This window comes from Balaenoptera physalus, assembly GCF_965194825.1.
Source record: "Balaenoptera physalus genome assembly, chromosome: 10".
Lineage (NCBI taxonomy): Eukaryota > Metazoa > Chordata > Mammalia > Artiodactyla > Balaenopteridae > Balaenoptera > Balaenoptera physalus.
In genome coordinates this window covers 102,275,645-102,298,316 of record NC_138889.1, presented here as the reverse complement: position 1 = coordinate 102,298,316, position 22,672 = coordinate 102,275,645, and the positions used below count along the sequence as shown (strand labels likewise).

General features: G+C 39.7%; 1 protein-coding gene across 1 annotated transcript in view; it reads left to right on the top strand.

The window, feature by feature from the left end:
• The window catches only part of LOC309667561 (olfactory receptor 10W1-like), a 73,644-nt gene extending 51,173 nt beyond the window's left edge, over positions 1 to 22,471 (top strand). Inside the window, 1 exon segment of the mRNA XM_082476125.1 lies at positions 20,595 to 22,471. The gene's annotated coding sequence lies outside the window, so the exon portion shown is untranslated.
• Positions 22,472 to 22,672: the final 201 nt, after the last annotated feature.

The window sequence follows — 22,672 nt, the reverse complement described above, 5'->3', positions numbered from 1 at the left end:
TCAAGGGATTATGTTTATTTTTATGAAAATATTTACAAACAGAAACTGTCTGAAGTCTTAAAAGCCCAATAAAGTTGATGAATATTCACAGAGATCATAAGCCATCCTTGGACTTACCCTACAATTCTCAACGTAACAGTGCGCTTACTTGACAGAAAGTTGTTGTCTTAATTAGATCCCCTTAGTTTACCAAAAAATCAATTTTAAAAGAACAGATATTTTCTTTAATAACAGAGAACATATATACAGACACTATTCTAAGTGATTTATATATTAAGTCATTTAATCCCCACATTCACTTTTTGAGGTAGGAACTTTTTTATCCCCATTTCACAGATGAGGCAACTGAGACAGAGTTTAAGTAGCTCAATCTTGTGCCCAAGATTGCACAGCTAGTAAATGGTGGAACTGCCGTGAAGAACAAAACTGTACACAGAAACACTATTTATCTTAAAACAGAATTTTACATACATCACGCGTCTATTCCAATAGTCTAAGAGGACCCAGGAAATGTCTGCCTTTAAGTAGACGCATGAATACCATCACTGCAGTCTATTCATATCCGAAGGCAGGTGGGGACTCTTGTGCTAATGGATAGAAAGTCCTTTGGCAGAGCTGCAGTGCAGGGGGGTAGAGAAGATATTTGATCATCTTTAAAGCATTAGACTTTGGCAGCTAGGCCAGCGTTGCACTGACATATTGGAGAAAATGATAAATAAAAGAAATTGGATCTGGTGATCTGAACTGAGCATGAACCAAGAGGACCAGAACAGTTTTCTCACCTGAATTCCACTTTACCTTTACCTGGCCAGTCCTCTTCACTCTTTGCCCACTATTTTTCCCTTGTCTCTAAAAAATCGTGTCTTTTCCACTGCTTGGAGAAGTATCCTAAGGGTCTGGGGAGAGACCACTGGGCTGGGTAGCAGGGGGTCTGGGTGGATATTGTCCTCCCAAATCTGCTCAGTTATGACACTGAGCAAGTTACCTAATCTCTCCAGGCGTTGGTGTCCTTCTCCCTCCCCCTACAATCTACACACACACACACACACACACACACACACATTAGTGAATCAACTTGGGGACAGTAATGTCACAGCTGCCTGAATGCCGGTCCCTGCATGTAGCACCCTCAAGTCCCTTGCCAGTTCTGGTCAGTCATGCACTTTCTTCTCTCTCTTCCCTTAATCTTTCTGTTTCCATGATTTGCTAAACCTGGTTAACATGCATTCCTCACTCAGGTTCTTGTTCAGTTTCAGGCTAGGAGAGCAGAGATTGGAGAAAAGCCTCTTCGTATGTGCTCCCGACTCCAATGCAAATCCATTTTGGCGAAGATACTAACAGTCTCTGAAAGTCTGAAGTCCCCAATCAATGGCTGACGTGGTCTCTAAGGAAAGGCAATTGTTACTCACGTGGATTCTTAACAAGACTCCTGGACCCAGTCCCAGCTCCCAAAGCCCTTCAACACACCCACTAAGTGGGGTCTAAAAAGCCTAAATCCCAGTTCTACACAGTCCCTCGATGAGTGAGGTGTCTCTGGCTTTAACTTCTCTGTCAGAACAATGTCAGAAACTGTGCCTTCCTCAGTGTGGCCACATCCTGGAAGGAATAAGGGTGCTTTGTGAACGCAAGGCTTTGATCACATTATTCAGAAGGACACAATGGAGACTCTACACAGAGACCTCAACAAGACACATCATGTCTTCTAAGTTTGCCCTCTCTGGAAGTCAGGTGTTTCACTGTCTCCTCTCCCACTTTCTTTCTTCCCCACCCCCCCTTTAAAAGCAAATGAAATCACAAGGAAAACAAAAGTCTGGGATGTTGCTCAGAGGAGAAACTGGCATATCCTTTTTGCTGGCATGGCCTTTGCCATCTCTCTGCATCTTTAACACAACAGTATTTCTTTAGCCCCAAATTCAGAGGCATTTTGTTAAGCCATTGAATTTCGAGATGGCTCAATTCAGAAAAGGAAATAAGGAAGATGGGGAAGAACAGAATAATTATAGAATAATTGTTTTCTTGGACAATTATGCAAACCAAGAGAAAATGAGACCATATAGGTCACTGATTCATCATGGTGCTAAGCATTCTAAATGAAGAGCAGGAGATACAAAACGAAACAAATCCCTGTAAAAGAGAAAACACGATGCCTGTCTACAAGGACTATGCAACCTAGCATGTTACGTAATTATTCATCCTACAGATAACAGGTACTAAGCTCATAAGTGAGGTGTAGGCCAGGTGCCACGGGGAGTCAGTGTAAGGCAAGATTACTTATAGATGGGGTAGATCAGGGAAGGCTTCCCAGTGGACGTGGACTTTGGCAGGCAGTTTGGATGGAAGTGAGGGGTGGGAGAATGATGGGCAAAACTCTTCAGGAAGGGGGAGCAGCATGAGCAAATTCACAGGGACAGGAAAGCCCAGGGACTACTCCTGGGGCAATGAGTGGGGCTTTGGCCACAGTACAGGATGGTGTTAGGCAAGTCCAGGACTAGGGTGAGGTGAGTACCTCGGATGAAAAAGTTAAGGTGGCACCAAAACCTTTAGTAAACAAGGTAAATAATCATATGATATTATCAAAAATAAAAATCAACACAAAAATCTCTATGATGAATAAAATATCAAAATTTTCAGAACAATTTTTTTTTTTTTTAGATTCCATATATATGTGTTAGCATACGGTATTTGTCTTTCTCTTTCTGACTTACCTAGGGGCAGGACAAGAATAAAGACACAGACGTAGAGAATGGACTTGAGGACAGAGGGAGGGGGAAAGGTAAGCTGGGATGAAGTGAGAGAGTGGCATGGACATATATACACTACCAAATGTAAAATGGATAGCTAGTGGGAAGCAGCCGCATAGCACAGGGAGATCAGCTCGGTGCTTTATGTCCACCTAGAGGGGTGGGATAGGGAGGGTGAGAGGGAGGGAGATGCAAGAGGGAGGAGATATGGGGATATATGTATATGTATAACTGATTCACTTTGTTATACAGCAGAAACTAACACACCATTGTAAAGCAATTATACCCCAATAAAGATGTTAAAAATAATAATAATAAAATAAAACAAATGGAATGAAAATACAGGTACAGAATAAAAAAGTATATATATCAAAATTTTAAATAAAGAACACCGGTATTACTGATTTTCCTTTTGCCTCAGTCTCCATTACGGTACAGCATAGCGCTGGTACCCTACGCTTGAAAAAGAAGGGTGAGACCAACAGCTTCCAGGGCACAGGCTTAACAAGTGCCTTTTAATGGACATTCCATTTCTTTCCTCTCTACCCTCCACTTAGGAAAAGAAAATGTAGGAAAGTCAATTTAATAAGATCTAATACTTGCAGAGTAGCTTTAACCATTTCCAAGTATTCTCTTCATCTTCACAAGACCCCTGTGGGATTGAGAGAGATAACAAATTCTTCCTCTGTACTGATGAGGAAACACGGCAAACAGAGGCCCAAGGTCATGTAGTTACCTGGTGAGTGGACAGAAATTGTGTCGGCCCTGGTTGCTAATGGACTCTGCCTAAGCCACAGGCCCCACGGCCCAAGAGGACATGTTTTCATGACCACACACACATCCACATCCACGCCCAGAGCTCACTGGGTGAAGAGGTGAGTCCTCTGGGCTATGCTGTATTAACAAATTACCTTAAAACCACAGTGACTTAACGCAATAAATTTAAATTTACCCATGGAAACGCCAGTGTGGGGTAGGTAGTCCTCCTCTGTCTTGCAGCTAAGCCATTTCGTGCAGGGGAGGACAGGGAAAGATCAAGCAGGATGTCACTAAGGACCAGGCCTGGTCTGCCTCCCTCCCACCTACATCACAGTGACCTGAATCCAGTCAAAGGGGTTCAACATTACTGCCTACATAACCTAGAAGATGTAGCGAAGTGCACAGATGTTTGTGCAAACAAATATTTGGGCTGAAATCTCTGCCACACCCCTCACCTTCTGTGCATCCTTTGTGCAGGAGAAAGTCTAGGACCCACCCCAGAATTTCCAAGGACAATCAAGGGCTCACTCTTGCGTTTGCGTGGCTCTGTTTTCCTGCTTCCGCGAAAGCGTTATTTACACTCGTGCACACTTCCCATTACTTCTCACCCTTTCCAGTACCACATCATGCCAAGCATGAAGCATGGCCTTTTGTCTTTATCTTTCACTCTCTAAAGCAAAATTAACACAGTGAGTTTGTTTGGGTAGCCGACTTTTAATAAAAATATTGTAGAGAACATAAGAGGTTCATAGTACTACACAGATTAGGGAGAAAATTAGAATTGAATAATTGATGTCATTGTGCTACAAATTCCCCAGCCATTTCCATCACAAGAAATTTGTCACTGGCTGCTCCTCACCTCCACCTTAAGCCTGCCTGCTACTATATGACCTGTATCTTTCTCTGCTGAGATCATCTTTTATTTATATTTCTCTTCTCCCAATTCCCCAATCTTCCAAATCCCTATCTAGTCCAATCTACTGGGAGAAGACTCAAAATTCTTTGTATATTGTTATGCATGATAATCTGAATCTTTAATACCCAAATACCTTCCATTTAGACCATACATTAGAGGTTCTTAAATTCCATAATCCAGATGCCCTTTAAGATGTTTTCCTCAACAAAGGGAAACGTCTCTCTTCAATAGAAAAAAATTAGGTCAAACTCCAGCTAGCATTTAATTTTTTTTTTTTTTTTACTTTTAACATACAAAATAATGATTTAGTGCTCAAAGATGCCTTAGAAACTGGGTTAAATAACGAAAACTGTCTTTACTAAATAATTTCTCAGAGACTTTCGTGTGATAATATAGTTTATAAATCTCCAAAATGAAGTAGGTATTGTGCAGCAATTCTCAAAAGTATTTGACAATGGAATGTTTACTAAGCTACTCTTGTGTACAAACACCCACAAATTCAGCGACATACAAGAATAAGCATTTACCCTCACATTCATAGGTTCCAGGATTTGGCTTATCAACGCTGGGCTGGGCTAGCTTAGCCAAGCTGCAGCTTGGTTCCTGATTTGTTTCACATGTCTCTCACCAACTTTGGGTCAGCAAGCTACCCAAGACATGTTCTTCTAACAGTGGCAGAGGCCCAAGTGAGCAAAGTTCCATTATCAAAACACATTCAAGTCTTTGCTTACATCCGGTCTGCATGTCTGTCAGCCAAAGAAAGTCACATGGTCAATCTCAACAACCTGGAGCAGGAGAGTATATTCTATTCACAGTGGAAGAGGAGTTTTCAGAACACTTTTCCCTATCATCCATAAATACTCAAGTCCTACCACCGAACCACATGCAAAATACATTCATCACCACCTAAGACCACCCACACACACAAGCCTCTACAAATTACAAGTCATGCCTTGGTATTCGTGGGGGATTGCTTCAAGGACCTGCCCCGAATAACAAAATCCGCAAACACTCGAGTCCCATAGTTGGCTCTCTGTATTAGTGATTCCATACTCATGGTCCCACAGTCATGAATTCAGCCAAACATGGATCCTGTAGTACTGTAGTATTTATTGAAAAATAGTCACATATAAGTGGACCCCTGCAATTCAAACCTGTGTTGTTCAAGGGTCAGCTGTACATCGTTGGGATCAAAGTTTAGGATCTTGTGATCTTTCTCAGCCCAGAAGCAGCTCCCCTTGGTCTAAAGAATTATGAACTAAAAGGACAAGTTATCTGCCTGCCCTACGAACACCCAACATACATTGGTGAACCATACAGGATAACCACAGTAAACATACCCATTAGAAAAAAGGAAGGATGGGAGGCACATGGCAGGTACTGGTCCATAGAAATTCTGAGATCCTACTGGGCAAATATTGCCATGTCCCCCTACCCTGGGGTATGAAATGTGCCTTGTTAGGCCATGAACCTTCTCCTTCGTGGAGATAGGGCACCCCAGGTGGGTGTCCCTCAGGGCTCTTAGGAAATATCATGACCATTAGATCTTTCTCATACCCCAAAGTACTTTAATCCTAAATATAGATAGCTTCTATTTTAGCTTTTTCCCTTTCAATTGGTATTCTCTAACCACTTAGAGTTTACCAGAGAGAGGACATGGTAAATTTTGGTTAAGAGTGTGGATCCTGGTATCAGACCATCTGAGTTAGAATCCTGGCTCCTTCACGTTCTACCTGTGCGATCTTGGGAAATATGCATAATCTCAGTGTGATTCAACTACCTCATCTGTAAATTGAGAATAATAGTACCAACTTCATAAAGTTATGGAGCAAATCAAATGAAAGTGACATGAGTGAAAGAAATAAAGCCACTCTTCAGTAAGGTATCCTGATCTTCACTATCAGAAGAGTGTTTCCCAGACCTCTTCCCAAATTCAACCTTTCTTCCTACTTCCTGTCTGAATCTTTACACATTCAATGACATTGCAGAGTTCCCATGAACTGGTTACTTTAAGATAGTAGTAAACTTTCTATCTGGGTTTTAATGAATGTAAAACTCACTAATAATAATTGTGAAGCCACAGAAATAGCCAACATCCCTGAGGGACCATGAAGTACCATGCAAAGCACGTTACATGTAACTTCTCACTTAAAAATAGAATTATAAAGCACTCAGACAAAATGTAACATTTCTAATCATATAAGGAAATATCCTCATAGATGCTAAAGCAATCTTTGGTTGGTAGTTCTCGTAAATTCATTATGCAATTGTCATCTCATCATCTCCCTATCCCATTTTGCTCTCTCTACTCTAGCTCAATATTAATGTTACTGCTGATATCAACCTTCCCTGTTGTTACCATTACACAATTTAACTTAAAATCTTTATCAATATTTCTTCCCATTAAAATATGGAATTTCTTTGCTGACATTCTGCCTCTGTCTTTCATTGCTTTCCCTGGAGGCAGGCTTTATGGGAAACTCCTTACTGGAAGATACTCTACCTCTGGGGGGCTGGTTCCATGCCTCCTGTGCTGCAACCACTTACAAATGATAACGATAGCCCAGATGATTAGTACAACAGAGGAGGTGTTTGATGAGCATTTTGCAGAACTATGAAGATAATTAGTACAACTTGGCTTTATTAAGAGGTTTCCTCAGGGCCTCCTTCATGTCCTTGTTCCCCAGGCTATAAAATCAGAAAGTGCAGCCCAGAGCTTACAATTGTGTAGAAGTTGGTCCCAGCCTTTTCCCCTTCCAGAGACTTTCCTAAGTCATTGCGTACATAAAATAAAGCTCAAGTCACAACGATCAGCCCTACTGTAGTTATGTAAGAGGCAAAGGTAGAGCAGGTCTTTGCCTGGTGACCTGATTTGCAGATGTTTAGATGGACTTGTCAATGAACAGCTAAGTGAACAGGATCACGGCTAGTCTGGTCAGAATCATATAGAAAGCAAATCATATATAGTAACAGAAATCATATAGAGAAAAATTATATATAGCAGCAGCTGCTAGAGGAAGCTATCTCCCAGGTCTGTGCCAATAGCAATGGGCGGTCACAGAAAATAAAATCAATTTATAAGGGCCATAGAGGGAGATAAAGAAGGTGAAATGCATAGATAGAATTGCATTTGTCAAACCCTCTAAAATACGCCATCACCAGCTTCTGCTATACCTCTTGAGAGTCATGATGGTGGCAAAAAGCAGAGGTCAACAGTGGCCACAAAATAATCATAAACACATCTAAAAATCTAACTGATATTTCCAAAGATGAGGTCCTAAGTTCAGTCAAGTAATATTTTGGGATTTTAAGCACTGGATTTTACATCAATTCCCACTGTAAAAATTGAATAAACAGAAACCTCAATTAAATAGAGTTGAGAGACCAGAAGGGGGAGCTCTCATGCCCTGTGATGACAGCAGAGCCCAGCAGGAAGAAGAATGATGCCTCCTTCCTGGAATTTACTATAGTCATTCAGACTTATCAACCTCATTTCTCTGACTCATATCTGCTAGCTCATATGCTTGTCGGTGAAGGCCAGGCTCAACATTGGATGAAAACTGCTAATAGGGAAAATCCTAAAAAGTCTCTAGAATTTCACCTGGGAGACCAGCCTACTAACTTATTATATGAACAGGCTTAGGCAATCGCTAGGGGGCTTTGTCAAGCAATTCCTGGTCTTCTCCGAAGCCTGTTGATTGGAGCAAAATTCAGGCTTGCGTTCGCAAAAAATCTGATGAACCTTTTCATGATTATTACAATTAACTTCAGATTATATTTAAAGAAAGTTCTGGTCTTCCTTCAGATGTTGATTCCACCTGAGTAGCGTTTAACTCTATGTCTATTAATGGGCTGAACCAGGACCTTCCCCTTCTAGTAAAAAGGACCAGGATGGAATGGGAAACTATATCCACTCCAGATTTAGTTAATCTGGCAAACCAGCTGTCTCATACTCTAGATGAGTCATTTCAAAAGAAGACCAACAAAATTCTTAATCTTCAACTCCAGTGAAGGAAGGCTCCTAAATGAAACCAAAACTCTCTTAGTTTCTGCTATTGCATAGAGTCAGGACACTGGAAAAAGAATGGTACAAATTTAAGTGCTCAGGCACCTTCAGCCCTCTCACCAGCCTTTCTGACGTTCTCCCAGTTCTCCATGATGAGGTTCCAAGGACTACAGGGGTTCTTCCCAATCCTCCCTCTTAATTGTCTTGGAGAACATTTCTCCCGACTGGAGATGAATCTCTTCCGATCCTAATTGACACCAGAGCCACACTCTCAGTGCTCAAGCCAGCTGTTGTAAAGCAGCCCCTGCCTCGAATAGTGGAGATCTTCAATGAACCTCAAAATGTTCCTGTCTCTGAACCTATCCACTTTTGTTTAGGCCCTTTGAGTGGTACCCACCATCTTCCCCTTAGTTCCTCCACCTCTATCCATTTATTAGGCCGAGACTTCTTAAAGAAGTATCATGCCAGAATTTCTTTCTCCCAAAGGGGGAAAATAATTCTAGAATTTGACAGTAGTCATCAAAGTAACCAACCAGGTGAATTACATGATACTTTGACATCTTTTATTTGTTGTGTTTCTGACAACACTAGAGCTGATTCTGTAAACACTGATCATTTGTCCCTACTAAATCAGCTACCACTTTCCCTAAGAGCAGAATCTCCAACTGATGTTGGCAAAATTCACAGCACGTCTCCCATCAAAATTCAAATAGACCCCTCAGTCTTCCCAGAATTAACCATACCCTACAAGTAAAGGAGCCCTTCGAGGCATAAATCCCATAATAGAAGATCCCAAGGCTTGAAGCCTCTTTATCCCTTGTACTAGTATACTTTTATCCCTCTGTATCCCTTGTACTAGTCCCTGTAACACTCGCATTTTACTGGTGAGAAAGCCTAAGGGCTGAGTTTTGGTCCTGGGCAAACCTGGAGGTTTGTCCAGGACCTTAAAGCAATAAACAATATTGTCAATGGAATATTACTCAGTCATAAAAAGGAATGAAATTGGGTCATTTGCAGAGACTTGGATGGACCTAGAGACTGTTATACAGAGTGAAGTAAGTCAGAAAGAGAAAAACAAATATCACATACTAATGTATATATGTGGAATCTGAAAAATTGGTATAGACGATCTTATTTACAAAACAGAAATAGAGACACAGACATAGAGAACACACGTATGGATGCCAAGGGGGAAGGGGGTGGGTGGGATGAATTGGGAGATTGGGATTGACATATATACACGATTGATACTATGTATAAAATAGATAACTAATGAGAACCTACTGTATAGCTCAGGGAACTCTACTCAGTGCTCTGTGGTGACCTAAATGGGAAGGAAATCCAAAAAAGAGGGACTATATGGATATGTATAGCTGATTCGCTTTGCTGTACAGTAGAAACTAACACAATATTGTAAAGCAACTATACTCCCATAAAATTTTTTTTTAAAAAAAGATCTGAGAATCTAAAAAAAAAAAAAAACATTGCTATCCCTCAACACCCCTTGTTTTTCCTACCCTCATATGTTACCACATCCATTCTCACTGGAAGTAAATTCTTTACTGTAATTGTCTTATGCAGTGCATTCTTCAGTACTCCAGTTCATGAAGCTAGAAAACACCTTTCTGCCTTCACTTGAGGAGAAAAACAATTCACCTGGACAGTAATGCCTCAGGGTTATACTGAGTCCTTTTTATTTTTGCAAATCCTAAAGGCTGATTTGGACGATATAAAGTTCCCTAGAGGTTCTACTTTGTTGCAATATGTGGATGATTTGCTTCTCTGCTCTCAGTTACCAGGCATCCTCGCAGGAAATCAGTATGCACTTAGTTTTAAAGGGATAGAAGGTCTCCAAAGAAAAATTGCAGTTTGCCCGAACCCAAGTTCAACATTTAGGGCATCTGATATCAGAACAAGGGCTACATCTAGATCCAGATAGACTTCATGGTGTCCCAAGTTTCCCCAAACCCAAAACTAAACACTAACTCTGAGGTTTTCTCAGCTGGTTTGTTATTGCTGAAATTGGATTACAATTTCTCTTTTGTGGCCAAACCTCTATGTGTTTTATTCAATAAAAACAACCCTGACTCAATTTTATGAGAAGAACTGAATGATATAGCCTTCAAGGCCTTAAGGCCTTAAAGGAAAGTTTGATGAACCCACCTGCCTTTGGGCATCCCAATTATCAGATTTCCTTTTTCCTTTTTTTTAATATGAAAAGGAAAGAAATGCCCTTGGGGTACTCACCCAAGAAAACAGGGACCACCCTTGACCCCTAGGGCATTATAGCCAGCAACTGGACCCAGGGGCCAGGGATATGACCCTTCCCTTAGAGCCACTAAAGCCACTGCCCTTCCGATTGAGGACACTGAGAAAATCATGTGGGTTCTCTGTTAACCATTTTTGCACCTCATGCAGTAGAATCTCTCCTGAATTCTCACCACACCCAACATTTTTCAGCCATCCATCTCACATCTATGAAGTCCTTTCATTAACTGCCCCTCACATAATTCCTTTATGTTTTAATAATCTTAACCTGACTACTCTCCTCCCCTTTGACACTGACAGAGTACAACACCTATGATTGCCTAACACTGACGGACCACCTCCTGACTCCTCATGATGAAGTAACATTGACTTCCCATGGTTCACTGATGGTTCTTATTTCAAAGGTGACAACAGCAAATATTGTGCTGGATATGCTATTACAACTCTTTTTGATATTGTTGAAGCAGCATCTTTATCTATGGCTACTTCAGCCCAACAGACCGAATTATATGCTCTTATACAGACCTGTACTTTAGCCAAGGACAAAACTGCCAATATTTATATTGACAGTAAATATACTTTCGGAGTAGCTCATGATTTTGGAATGTTGTGGAAGCAACATGGCTTCCTTACTTCCAGTGGAAATACAATTAAAATTGGCCCCTATGTTCAGGAATTATTGAATGCAATGTTTTTACCTGCCACTTTAGCTATTATTAAGATTCTGGGGCATTCTAAACTCGACTCTCTGGAAGTGAGCTGCTATTTCAGCAAGGAATGCTGCCCTTAAAGGGACCAATAGGAGCCAAACTCCATCATGGTCCAAAGAGTGATTCTGCCAAATGATAGTTTAGAAAAACTGGCTAGACATGCTCAAAAATTGGCCTCAAAAAAGGAAAAACAAAACTGGAAATTTAACTGTTGGTTTGATAAAAAGAGAAAGCTGTGGTTTAGACCAAATAACAACCAAGTCCTACCGGACACTCTAAAGTTCCCAATCCTCACCACTGTACATGCATTAAACCACTGGCCTACTGACAAAATGATAGTCTTCATGAATCAGTATCAGTGGGGAAATATTAGCAAAGCCCCCATAGTGTTTACTTCACTTGTCCCACTTGTCCAAAGTACAGCCCAGGAAGCCTGTTCATACTGCTCCTGGACTTTTTTAACCTCCTAACAGACCATTCAAGTTCTGGCAAATGGATTTCACACAACTTCCTCTGAGTAATAGATATAAATATGTTTTAGACATGGTCTGCATGTTTTCACACTGAACAGAAGATTTTCATTGCAGACAAGCGACTGTCTCTTCTGTGACTAAAGTTCTTTTTGGAAAAGATCATCTCTACATTGTGATCTCCTCTTGAACTTCACAGTGATTGAGGAACCCATGATAGTAGCCAAGTGCCTTAAAAGTCTGTGCTGTTTGGCCAGTTTTACAATATTTTCACTCACCACTCTCAATCCTCTGGTTTAGGTGAACACACAAATGGCATTATTAAGACTCAGTTGGCAAAATTTGTAGAGGCCCTCCAAATTCCTTGGCCAAAAGCGTTGCTGTTGGTCCTTCTAAATCTTATATCTACCTCTTTAGGAACTCATAAACTCTCACCCTTTGAGATAGCCATGGGATGCCCAATGTACTTGGCTCCTGATTCTTTTGACCCACAACAGATAAAAGGAGAGATAGTCTATTATGGCAAAGGCCTAATTGCTTCTATTAAAAATAACTATGTTCTGGTAGAGCAATTTTTTACCTTGGGAGAAAAAGACCTTAAGCATCGTACCTTGCAACCTGGAGATTTTGTCTACTGTAGGAGACACCTCCAGAAGAGTTCTCTTCAACCTCATTGGAAAGGCCCCTATCAGGCACTGCTAACCAAGTCTTGTGTCACCAAGCTCCAAGGAACTGACCCTGGGATTCATATGACATACCTAAAGAAAGCACCAAACACTGACTGGACCTGCATATCATCTGGTGACCTAAAAGTAAAGATTTTCTGGAATTGAAGCAGATCAACATCTGATGAGACAGCTTTCCCATGATATCCAGACCAGGCCTGTTGGAAGTTTCTTGCCAAAACTTTGATGATGACATAATGTTTCAGATGATCTCCCATGTCTATGATCTTGATAACACATAAACTTCAGATAAAAAGTACCTGAGAGGGCTTCCCTTGTGGCGCAGTGGTTAAGAATCCGCCTGCCAATGCAGGGGACACGGGTTTGAGCCCTGGTCCGGGAAGATCCCACATGCCGCAGAGCAACTAAGCCTGTGCACCACAACTACTGAGCCTGTGCTCTAGAGCCCGTGAGCCACAACTACTGAGCCTGTGCTCTAGAGCCCGTGAGCCACAACTACTGAAGCCTGCCTGCCTAGAGCCCGTGCTCCGCAACAAGAGAAGCCACAGCAATGAGAAGTCCTCGCACCGCAACGAAGAGTAGCCCCCACTCGCCGCAACTAGAGAAAGCCCGCTCGCAGCAAGAAAGACCCAACGCAGCCAAAAATATAAATAAATAAATTTATTAAAAAAAAAAGTACCTGAGAGTTCTCCCTCCTACCCCTTCCTGTTACCCAAATGTAACCTTAATAGATTTCCAATCTGTGCATTTTCCCTCCAACATAAGATACTACACCCAGGAAAGATCTTTCCTGACACTGGGGGGGCGGCGGGGGGGAAGCCTCTGAAACTAGAAAACCTGACTCTTGATCAGTGATATTTTCAGAGAAAGACCTTGATCAAAAGGGGGAAAGGAAAAAAATTAATAAACAGAAACTTCAATTAAATAGAGTTGGGAGACCAGAAGGGGGAGCTCTCACATCCTGTAACAATAGCAGAGCCCAACAGGAAGAATAAAGACCCCTCTTCTTTCCTAGCAAGGACTCAGCCAATGAAAGGTCATGGACTCTTTGTTTACTATAACCCTCCCAACTCCCTCTTCCCCTCTATAAAAGCATTCTCCTCATCATGTGGGAACTTGCACACACTCACCATGGTTGCAGACTCCGAATTGCAATTCTCTGCTGATCCCAAATAAATCCACCTTTGCTGGAGAAATATCTGGCAGTCTATTTTTTTCAGGCTAGCACCACCATCCAATACCTTGTGTTCCTTATAGCCCTGTTTTACCTCCATGATTCAGGAAGCAGTGATTACTTGTCATGCACTTTCCCTTCAGGAGTGGGCCTGATACATCCTGAACTAAAGGAACAAATTGAATGTCTAAAAATAGATTTTTAAAATACATTAAAGAAAAAATAGTCTTGACATTAAAGCTGTTAATTGTAAGAAAGACTGTGTTAAAAAAAAATGTTTTCCTTGGAATTCCTCAAGATGGATCTTTTAATGTAAAGAGCAATCCTGGAAGTCAGGAAGCAGAGAGTTTATACCATGTGCCTAAAATTCACACTATGATAGTCATTTTCTTACTTAAAAGGGAAAAAAGACTGTAATGTAAGCTCCGACAGTTGGCTTTTCTTTTTGTAATGCAAGTATCTGACTTTAAGCTTTGATTGCTGAGGGGTCCACTTCAAAGATGCATCAGCTTCAATACTACAATGAAGGCTATCTGGAATAAATACATTGCCCCCCCACCTCATGAGCCTCCTTTGTTTTAGAGATTCTAAATGTTGATGTGGTCATTTGGGCCAATGTTTTTTCCTCTCTATCTTTTTTCTCTCTTCCCATGTTTTAAATTCCCACTATTATGTTTCAAATTCCCACTATTATGTTTCAAATTCACTAATAAAGAGCAATCCAAGGAAACCCTAGACCCCCACCCTCAACATCAATAAAAGCAGATCCCCAGGCCTGTGCTCAAACTCTCTCTCTGTCTCTACTGGAGGCTTCGCTGTGTGCCCTCTGGCATGCCTTGTACACTCCAGGGCTTGTAAATAATAGACTGTTTTTGTCTTCAAAGTTTCCTAATGGTTATTGCTAGAGGGTGTCTTGCCATCATAATAAGAACCACAAGGGTTCATCCAGTTGTAACAATTGTTTGCAAAGGGAACATCAGTGGGAAATTCACTGGGCCCCCAGGCATTTCTAGGGATAGCATTACTATCAATAGGCTGAGACCAGCACAAAACAAAGATATTATCAGTAAGCAAAGGAGAATAAACTCAAGTATATCCTGATTAGATTATAGATGTTGTCTGGATCTTAAGAAGGGCCCCAGGCCCCAATACCCTCCAACCCCAGATGAGTCCCAGAGAGGGTCACTATAGGTGATAAAAGTCGCCACCTCATTTTGTAGAAGAATCTGGAAGAGAAGATACCTGTGCCTCACTTCCTAGGGTAATGGCGAGGCTTCTAGGGATTTTCTATATCCAACATGGCAGCAGAACAACATGCCAGCAATGGTTGATGGAGGCAGAGGGACCAAGAGTGACTTCACAGAATACTGACACTTCAGTATAAAAAAACTGATGATGTATTCATCAATTATGAAACAACTGTTAGAAAACCAAAGGCACTTTAGAGCCATACAAAGAGAATGCAGAATATACATCTCTTAAGAGAGAAGCCAAGGCTTGGCCACGGGCAGCAGTGGATACAAGCACATGACAATAAGAACCAGGAAGCACCAGCTCCCTCTGCACAGAAGAGAGTGAGAACAGAGGAATTCGTTGTACTAAATATCCTACCCCCAGTGCCAGGACGATACATTAAAGCCCTGGGAACTTGGATCCCTGCCAGGGGGGAAGAAGGGAATAAAGAGGAGAGAGAATTTTGAACTGACTTTAAATCCTGAATGGGTCATGTTTACAACTGAAAGTGACTGAGTTGCCTTCGACTGGAAAGAAATCATCTTTTTTTTGCCTTCAGTGGAAAAAATGAGTTCAGTTATAATGAAATATTACGAAGTTATTTTTGTTGCACCCTGGTATTGAAACTGTAAATATCAAACTATTAGAAATGCCAGCAGCAGGGACAAGAATCATGAACCAAAGTTAAGAGACACACACAAAAAATAAATATCTGTTTAATAAAAGCTCAAGACGAATAAACAAAGAAGATGATAAAATTTAAAAAATAACAGAAGGGAATTTCCTTTTGCTTGAAAAAGTATCTTAAGCTTTCAGATCCAAAGAGCTCACCAAGACCTTGACACCAACACTGAAAATTAGACATGCTTCTAGATGCAAGGATAAAATGAATACATTACACATTAATGGAGGATTAAAAAAAAAAGAAAAAGACAAGGGATCTATATGGGACCAAGAAGTAGACTGCCATCAAATTTTGCATCTACTCTAATGAATACCAGAAGTCAAAGAAAAGAAAAATGTCTACAAATTTCAGATAAAATTGAGTCTAGAATTCAATTCCCAACCAAACTGTCATTCAAATATGAATTAATCATACAAGACACATTCTCTGACCACAATGTAAGGACCACAGAAATTAACAAAAGTCCAGCCAAAAAGAATATTGACCATTCTGACACATTGAAATAGCCTGTTTATTTACACTCAAGATAAAGTGGAACTCATCTTCAAACTTCAAACTATTTAGAAATAACTGACACTGATAAGTATATATTAAAACCTGTAACTTGTACCAACAATGGTAAAAGGGAAAAACTATATTTGTAAATGCATTTATTAGACTATGTGGGCAACTAAAATAAATGAAGCATGTTGCAAGCAAATACTAACACACACACACACACACACACACATGCACACACAGCCAAAAGAATCTAGAAAAAAGTTTAAAATAAATAAATAAATAAATACAGCAAAAGTAGAGAGTATCAATATATAAGGCAAAAAAAATTTTTTTTTGGTCTTTTTTAAAGTATTTTTTTTAATTAATTAATTTATTTTATTTTATTTTTGGCTGTGTTGGGTCTTCGTTTCTGTGCGAGGGCTTTCTCTGGTTGTGGCAGGCGGGGGCCACTCTTCATCGCGGTGCGCGGGCCTCTCACTGTCGCGGCCTCTCTTGTTGCAGAGCACAGACTCCAGACGCGCAGGCTCAGTAATTGTGGCTCACGGGCCCAGTTGCTCCGCGGCATGTGGGATCTTCCCAGACCAGGGTTCTAACCCGTGTCCCCTGCATTGGCAGGCAGATTCTCAACCACTGCGCCACCAGGGAAGCCAAGGCAAATTTTTTAATGGACCCGATAAATAAAACCAGGAGCTGGCTCTTTAAAATGATCAGTACAACAGAAAACATTGCCAGTCTTTCAACTAAAAAACAGACAGAAGACGAAACAAATAAATGCCATTAGGACTGAGAAATGAGAAAAACACAGTTTGTAGAGGTAATTTTAAATTATGAGAAAGAACAGTTCGTACATATCACACTGACAAAAAGTTAAATATGGCCAGGAGTTATGTATATCAATATGGATAAATCTCAAAACCATTATACTGAACAAATTGCTAGAGATGTGAACATTATGAACATTAGGGCAGCTTAGATGTGAAGTTTTAAAATAAATACAAATAAACTGTGGGTTATTATAAAGGCATAAATATGTAGTAAAAATAGAAAAGCAGGTATGGGAATGTTAACAACAAATGCAAGATAGTAGTTACCCCTGGTAACTTCCATATATATATGTTAGCATATGGTATTTGTTTTCCTCTTTCTTACTTCACTCTGTATGACAGTCTCTAAGTCCATCCACCTCACTACAAATAACTCAATTTGGTTTCCTTTTATGACTGAGTAATATTCCACTATATATATGTACCACATCTTCTTTATCCATTCATCTGTCGATGGACACTTAGGTTGCTTCCATGTCCTGGCTATTGTAAATAGAGCTGCAATGAGCATTGTGGTACATGACTCTTTTTGAATTATGGTTTTCTCAGGGTATATGTCCAGTAGTGGGATTGCTGGGTCGTATGGTAGTTCTATTTTTAGTTTTTTAAGGAACCTCCATACTGTTCTCCATAGTGGCTGTACCAATTTACATTCCCACCAACAATGCAGGAGGGTTCCCTATTCTCCACACCCTCTCCAGCATTTATTGTTTGTAGATTTTTTAATGATAGCCATTCTGACCTGTGTGAGGTGATACCTCACTGTACTTTTGATTTGCATTTCTCTAATGATTAGTGATGTTGAACATCTTTTCATGTGTTTCTTGGCAATCTGTATATCTTCTTTGGAGAAATGTCTATTTAGGTCTTCTGCCTTTTTTTGGATTAGGTTGTTTGTTTTTTGATAATAAGCTGCATGAGCTGCTGGTATATTTTGGAATTAATCCTTTGTCGGTTGCTTCATTTGCAAATATTTTCTCCCATTCTGAGTGTTGTCTTTTATTCTTGTTTATGGTTTCCTTTGCCGTGCAAAAGATTTTAAGTTTCATTAGGTCCCATTTGTTTATTTTTTTTAATTTCTATTTCTCTAGGAAGTGGGTCAAAAAGAATCTTGCTGTGATTTATGTCATAAAGTGTTCTGCCTATGTTTTCCTCTAAGAGTTTTATAGGGTCTGTCCTTACATTTAGGTCTTTAATCCATTTTGAGTTTATTTTTGTGTATGGTGTTAAGGAGTGTTCTAATTTCATTCTTTTACATGTAGCTATCCAGTTTTCCCAGCAACACTTATTGAAGAGGCTGTCTTTTCTCCACTGTATATTCTTGCCTCCTTTATCAAAGATAAGGTGACCAGGGCTTCCTTGGTGGCACAGTGGTTAAGAATCTGCCTGAGAATGCAGGGGAAACAGGTTTAAGCCATGGTCCAGGAAGATCCCACATGTCATGGAGCAACTAAGCCCGTGCGCCAAAACTACTGAGCCCGTGTGCCACGACTACTGAAGCCCATGTGCCTAGAGCCCATGCTCCGCAACAAGAGACGCCACTGCAATGAGAAGCCTGCACACCGCAATGAAGAGTAGCCCCCGCTCGCCACAACTAGAGACAGCAACAAAGACCAAGTGCAGCCAAAAACAAATAATAATATAAAATAAATTAATTTTAAAAAAAAAGATAAGGTGACCATATGTGCGTGGGTTTATCTCTGGGCTTTCTATCCTGTTCCATTGATCTATATTTCTGTTTTTGTGCCAGTACCATACTGTCTTGATTGCTGTAGCTTTGTAATATAGTCTGAAGTGAGGGATCCTGATTCCTCCAGATCCAGTTTTTCTTTCTCAAGATTGCTTTGGCTATTCGGGGTCTTTTGTGTTTCCATACAAACTGTGAAAATTTTTGTTCTAGTTCTGTGAAAAATGCCGTTGGTAGTTTGCTATGGATTGCATTGAATCTGTAGATTGCTTTGGGGAGTATAGCCATTTTCACAATGTTGATTCTTCCAATCCAAGAACATGGTATATCTCTCCATCTGTTGGTATCATCTTTAATTTCTTTCATCAGTGTCTTATAGTTTTCTGCATACAGGTCTTTTGTCTTCTTAGGTAGGTTTATTCCAAAGTATTTTGTTCTTTTTGTTGCAAAGGTAAATGGGAGTGCTTCCTTAATTTCTCTTTCAGATTTTTCATCATTAGTGTATAGGAATGCAAGAGATTTCTGTGCATTAATTTTGTATCCTGTTAGTTTACCAAATTCATTGATTAGCTTTAGTAGTTTTCTGGTAGCATCTTTAGGATTCTCTATGTATAGTATCATGTCATCTGCAAACAGTGACAGTTTTACTTCTTTTCCAGTTTGGATTCCTTTTATTTCTTTTTCTTCTCTGATTGCTGTAGCTAAAACTTCCAAAACTATGTTGAATAATAGTGGTGAGAGTGGGCAACCTTGTCTTTTTCTTGATCTTAGTGGAAATGGTTTCAGTTTTTCATCATTGAGGATGATGTTGGCTGTGAGTTTGTCATATATGGCCTTTATTATGTTGAGGTAAGTTCCCTCTATGCGTACTTTCTGGAGAGTTTTTTTATCATATATCAGTGTTGAATTTTGCTGAAAGCTTTTTCTGCATCTATTGAGATGATCATATGGTTTTTCTCCTTCAATTTGTTAATATGGTGTGTCACATTGATTGATTTGTGTATATTGCAGAACCCTTCCATTCCTAGGATAAACACCACTTGATCAGGGTGTATGATCCTTTTAATGTGCTGTTGGATTCTCTTTGCAAGTATTTTGTTGAGGATTGTTGCATCTATGTTCATCAGTGATATAGTTTTCTTCTTTTTGTGACATCTTTGTCTGATTTTGGTATCAGGGTGATGGTGGCCTCGTAGAATGAGTTTGGGAGTATTCCTCCCTGTGCTGTATTTGGAAGAGTTTGAGAAGGATAGGTGTTAGCTCTTCTCTAAATGTTTGCTAGAATTTGTCTGTAACGCCATCAGGTCCTTGGCTTTTGTTTGTTGGAAGATTTTTAATCACAGTTTCAATTTCAGTGCTTGTGATTGGTCTGTTTATATTTTCTATTCTTCCTGGTTCAGTCTCGGAAGGTTGTGTTTTTCTAAGAATTTGTCCATTTCTTCCAGGTTGTCCATTTTATTGGCATATAGTTGCTTGTAGTAATCTCTCATGATCCTTTGTATTTCTGCAGTGTCAGTTGTTAATTCTCCGTTTTCACTTCTAATTCTATTGATTTGCGTCTTCTCCCTTTTTTTCTTGATGAGTCTGGCTAGTGGTCTATCAATTTTGTTTATCTTCTCAAGGAACCAGCTTTTAGTTTTATTGATGTTTGCTATTGTTTCCTTCTTTTCTTTTTCATTTATTTCTGATCTGATCTTTATGATTTCTTTCCTTCTGCTAACTTTGGAGGCTATTTTGTTCTTCTTTCTTTAATTGCTTTAGGTGTAAGATTAGGTTGTTTGTTTGAAATGTTTCTTGTTTCTTGAGGTAGGATTGTATTGCTATAAATTTCCCTCTTAGAACTGCTTTTGCTGTATCCTATAGGTTTTGGGTTGTCGTGTTTTCATTGTCATTTGTTTCTAGGTATTTTCTGATTTCCTCTTTGATTTCTTCAGTGATCTCCTGGTTATTTAGTAGTGTATTGTATAGCCTCCGTGTGTTTGTATTTTTTACAGTTTTTTTCCTGTAATTGGTATCTAGTCTCATAGTGTTGTGATCAGAAAAGATACTTGATATGATTTCAATTTTCTTAAATTTACCAAGGCTTGTTTTGTGACCCAAGATATGATCTATCCTGAAGAATGTTCCATGAGCACTTGAGAAGAAAGTGTATTCTGTTGTGTTTGGATGGAATGGCCTATAAATTTCAATTAAGTCCATCTTGTTTAATGTATCATTTAAAGCTTGTGTTTCCTTATTTATTTTCATTTTGGATTATTTGTCCATTGGTGAAAGTGAAGTGTTAAAGTCCCCTACTATGACTGTGTTACTGTCGATTTCCCCTTTTATGGCTGTTAGCATTTGCCTTATGTATTGAGGTGCTCCTATGTTGGGTGCAGAAATATTTACAATTGTTATATCTTCTTCTTGGATAGATCCCTTGATCATTATGCAGTGTCCTTCTTTGTCTCTTGTAGTAGTCTTTATTTTAAAGTCTATTTTGTCTGATATGAGAATTGCTACTGCAGCTTTCTTTTGATTTCCATTTGCATGGAATATCTTTTTCTATCCCCTCACTTTCAGTCTGTATGTGTCCCTAGGTCTGACGTGGGTCTCTTGTAGACAGCATATATACAGGTCTTGTTTTTGTATCCATTCAGCCGGTCTATGTCTTTTGGTGGGAGCATTTAATTCATTTACATTTAAGGTAGTTATCAATATGTATGTTCCTATTACTATTTTCTTAATTGTTTTGGGTTTGTTATGGTAGGTCTTTTCCGTCTCTTTTGTTTCGTGCCTAGAGAAGTTCCTTTAGCATTTGTTGTAAAGCTGATCTGGTGGTGCTGAATTCTCTTAGCTTTTGCTTGTCTCCCTATATAGCTTTTGAATGACAAGAAAGCACACTGCAATTTACAAGTTACAAGGATTTTCATAACGTAAAGCAAACTAGTAAGTTGCAGAAAATGATATGAAATATCATTTAAAATAAGTAAGTAAATGTTTAATGAGCATGAAAAGATTTATACAAAAGTAACAAGTTACCTCTGGGTGATGAGTTTGGGAGGCAGAGGGAAAAGAGGAAACAACTCTCCCCTTTTTACTTCATATATTTATGTATCTTTTCATTTTATTACAACAAAATATATTTTTTGTAATAAGCAACCCAGTAAAGTCCTTAAAAGAAAGAGAGTACCTTATATCACCTCACACCAGTCAGAATGGCCATCATTAAAAAAGCTACAAACAATATATGCTGGAGAGAGTGTGGAGAAAAGGGAACCCTCCTATACTGTTGGTGGAAATGTAAATTGATACAGCCACTATGGAGAACAGTATAGAGGTTCCTTAAAAATCTAAAAATAGAACTACCATGTGATGCAGCAATCCCACTACTGGGCATATACCCTGAGAAAACCATAATTCAAAAAGATTCATATACCATAATGTTCATTGCAGCTCTATTTATAATAGCCAGGACATGGAAGCAACCTAAGTGTCCATTGACAGATGAATGGATAAAGAAGATGTGGCACGTATATACAATGGAATATTACTCAGCCATAAAAAGAAACCAAATTGAGTTATTTGTAGTGAGGTGGATGGACTTAGAGTCTGTCATACAGAGTGTAGTAAGTCAGAAAGAGAATAACAAATACCGCATGCTAACACATATATATGGAATCTAAAAAAAAAAAAAAGGTTCTGAAGAACCTAGGGGCAGGACAGGAATAAAAACGCAGACATAGAGAATGGACCTGAGGACACCGGGAGTGGGAAGGGTAAGCTGAAACGAAGTGAGAGAGTGGCATTGACATATATACATTGCGAAATGTGAAATGGAAAGCTAGCAGGAAGCAGCTGCATAGCACAGGGAGATCAGCTGGGTGCTTTGTGACCACCTAGAGGTGTGGGATAGGGAGGGTGGGAGGGAGACACAAGAGGGAGGGGTATGGGGATATATGTATATGTATAGCTGATTCACTTTGTTATACAGCAGAAACTAACACACCATTGTAAAGCAATTATACTCCAA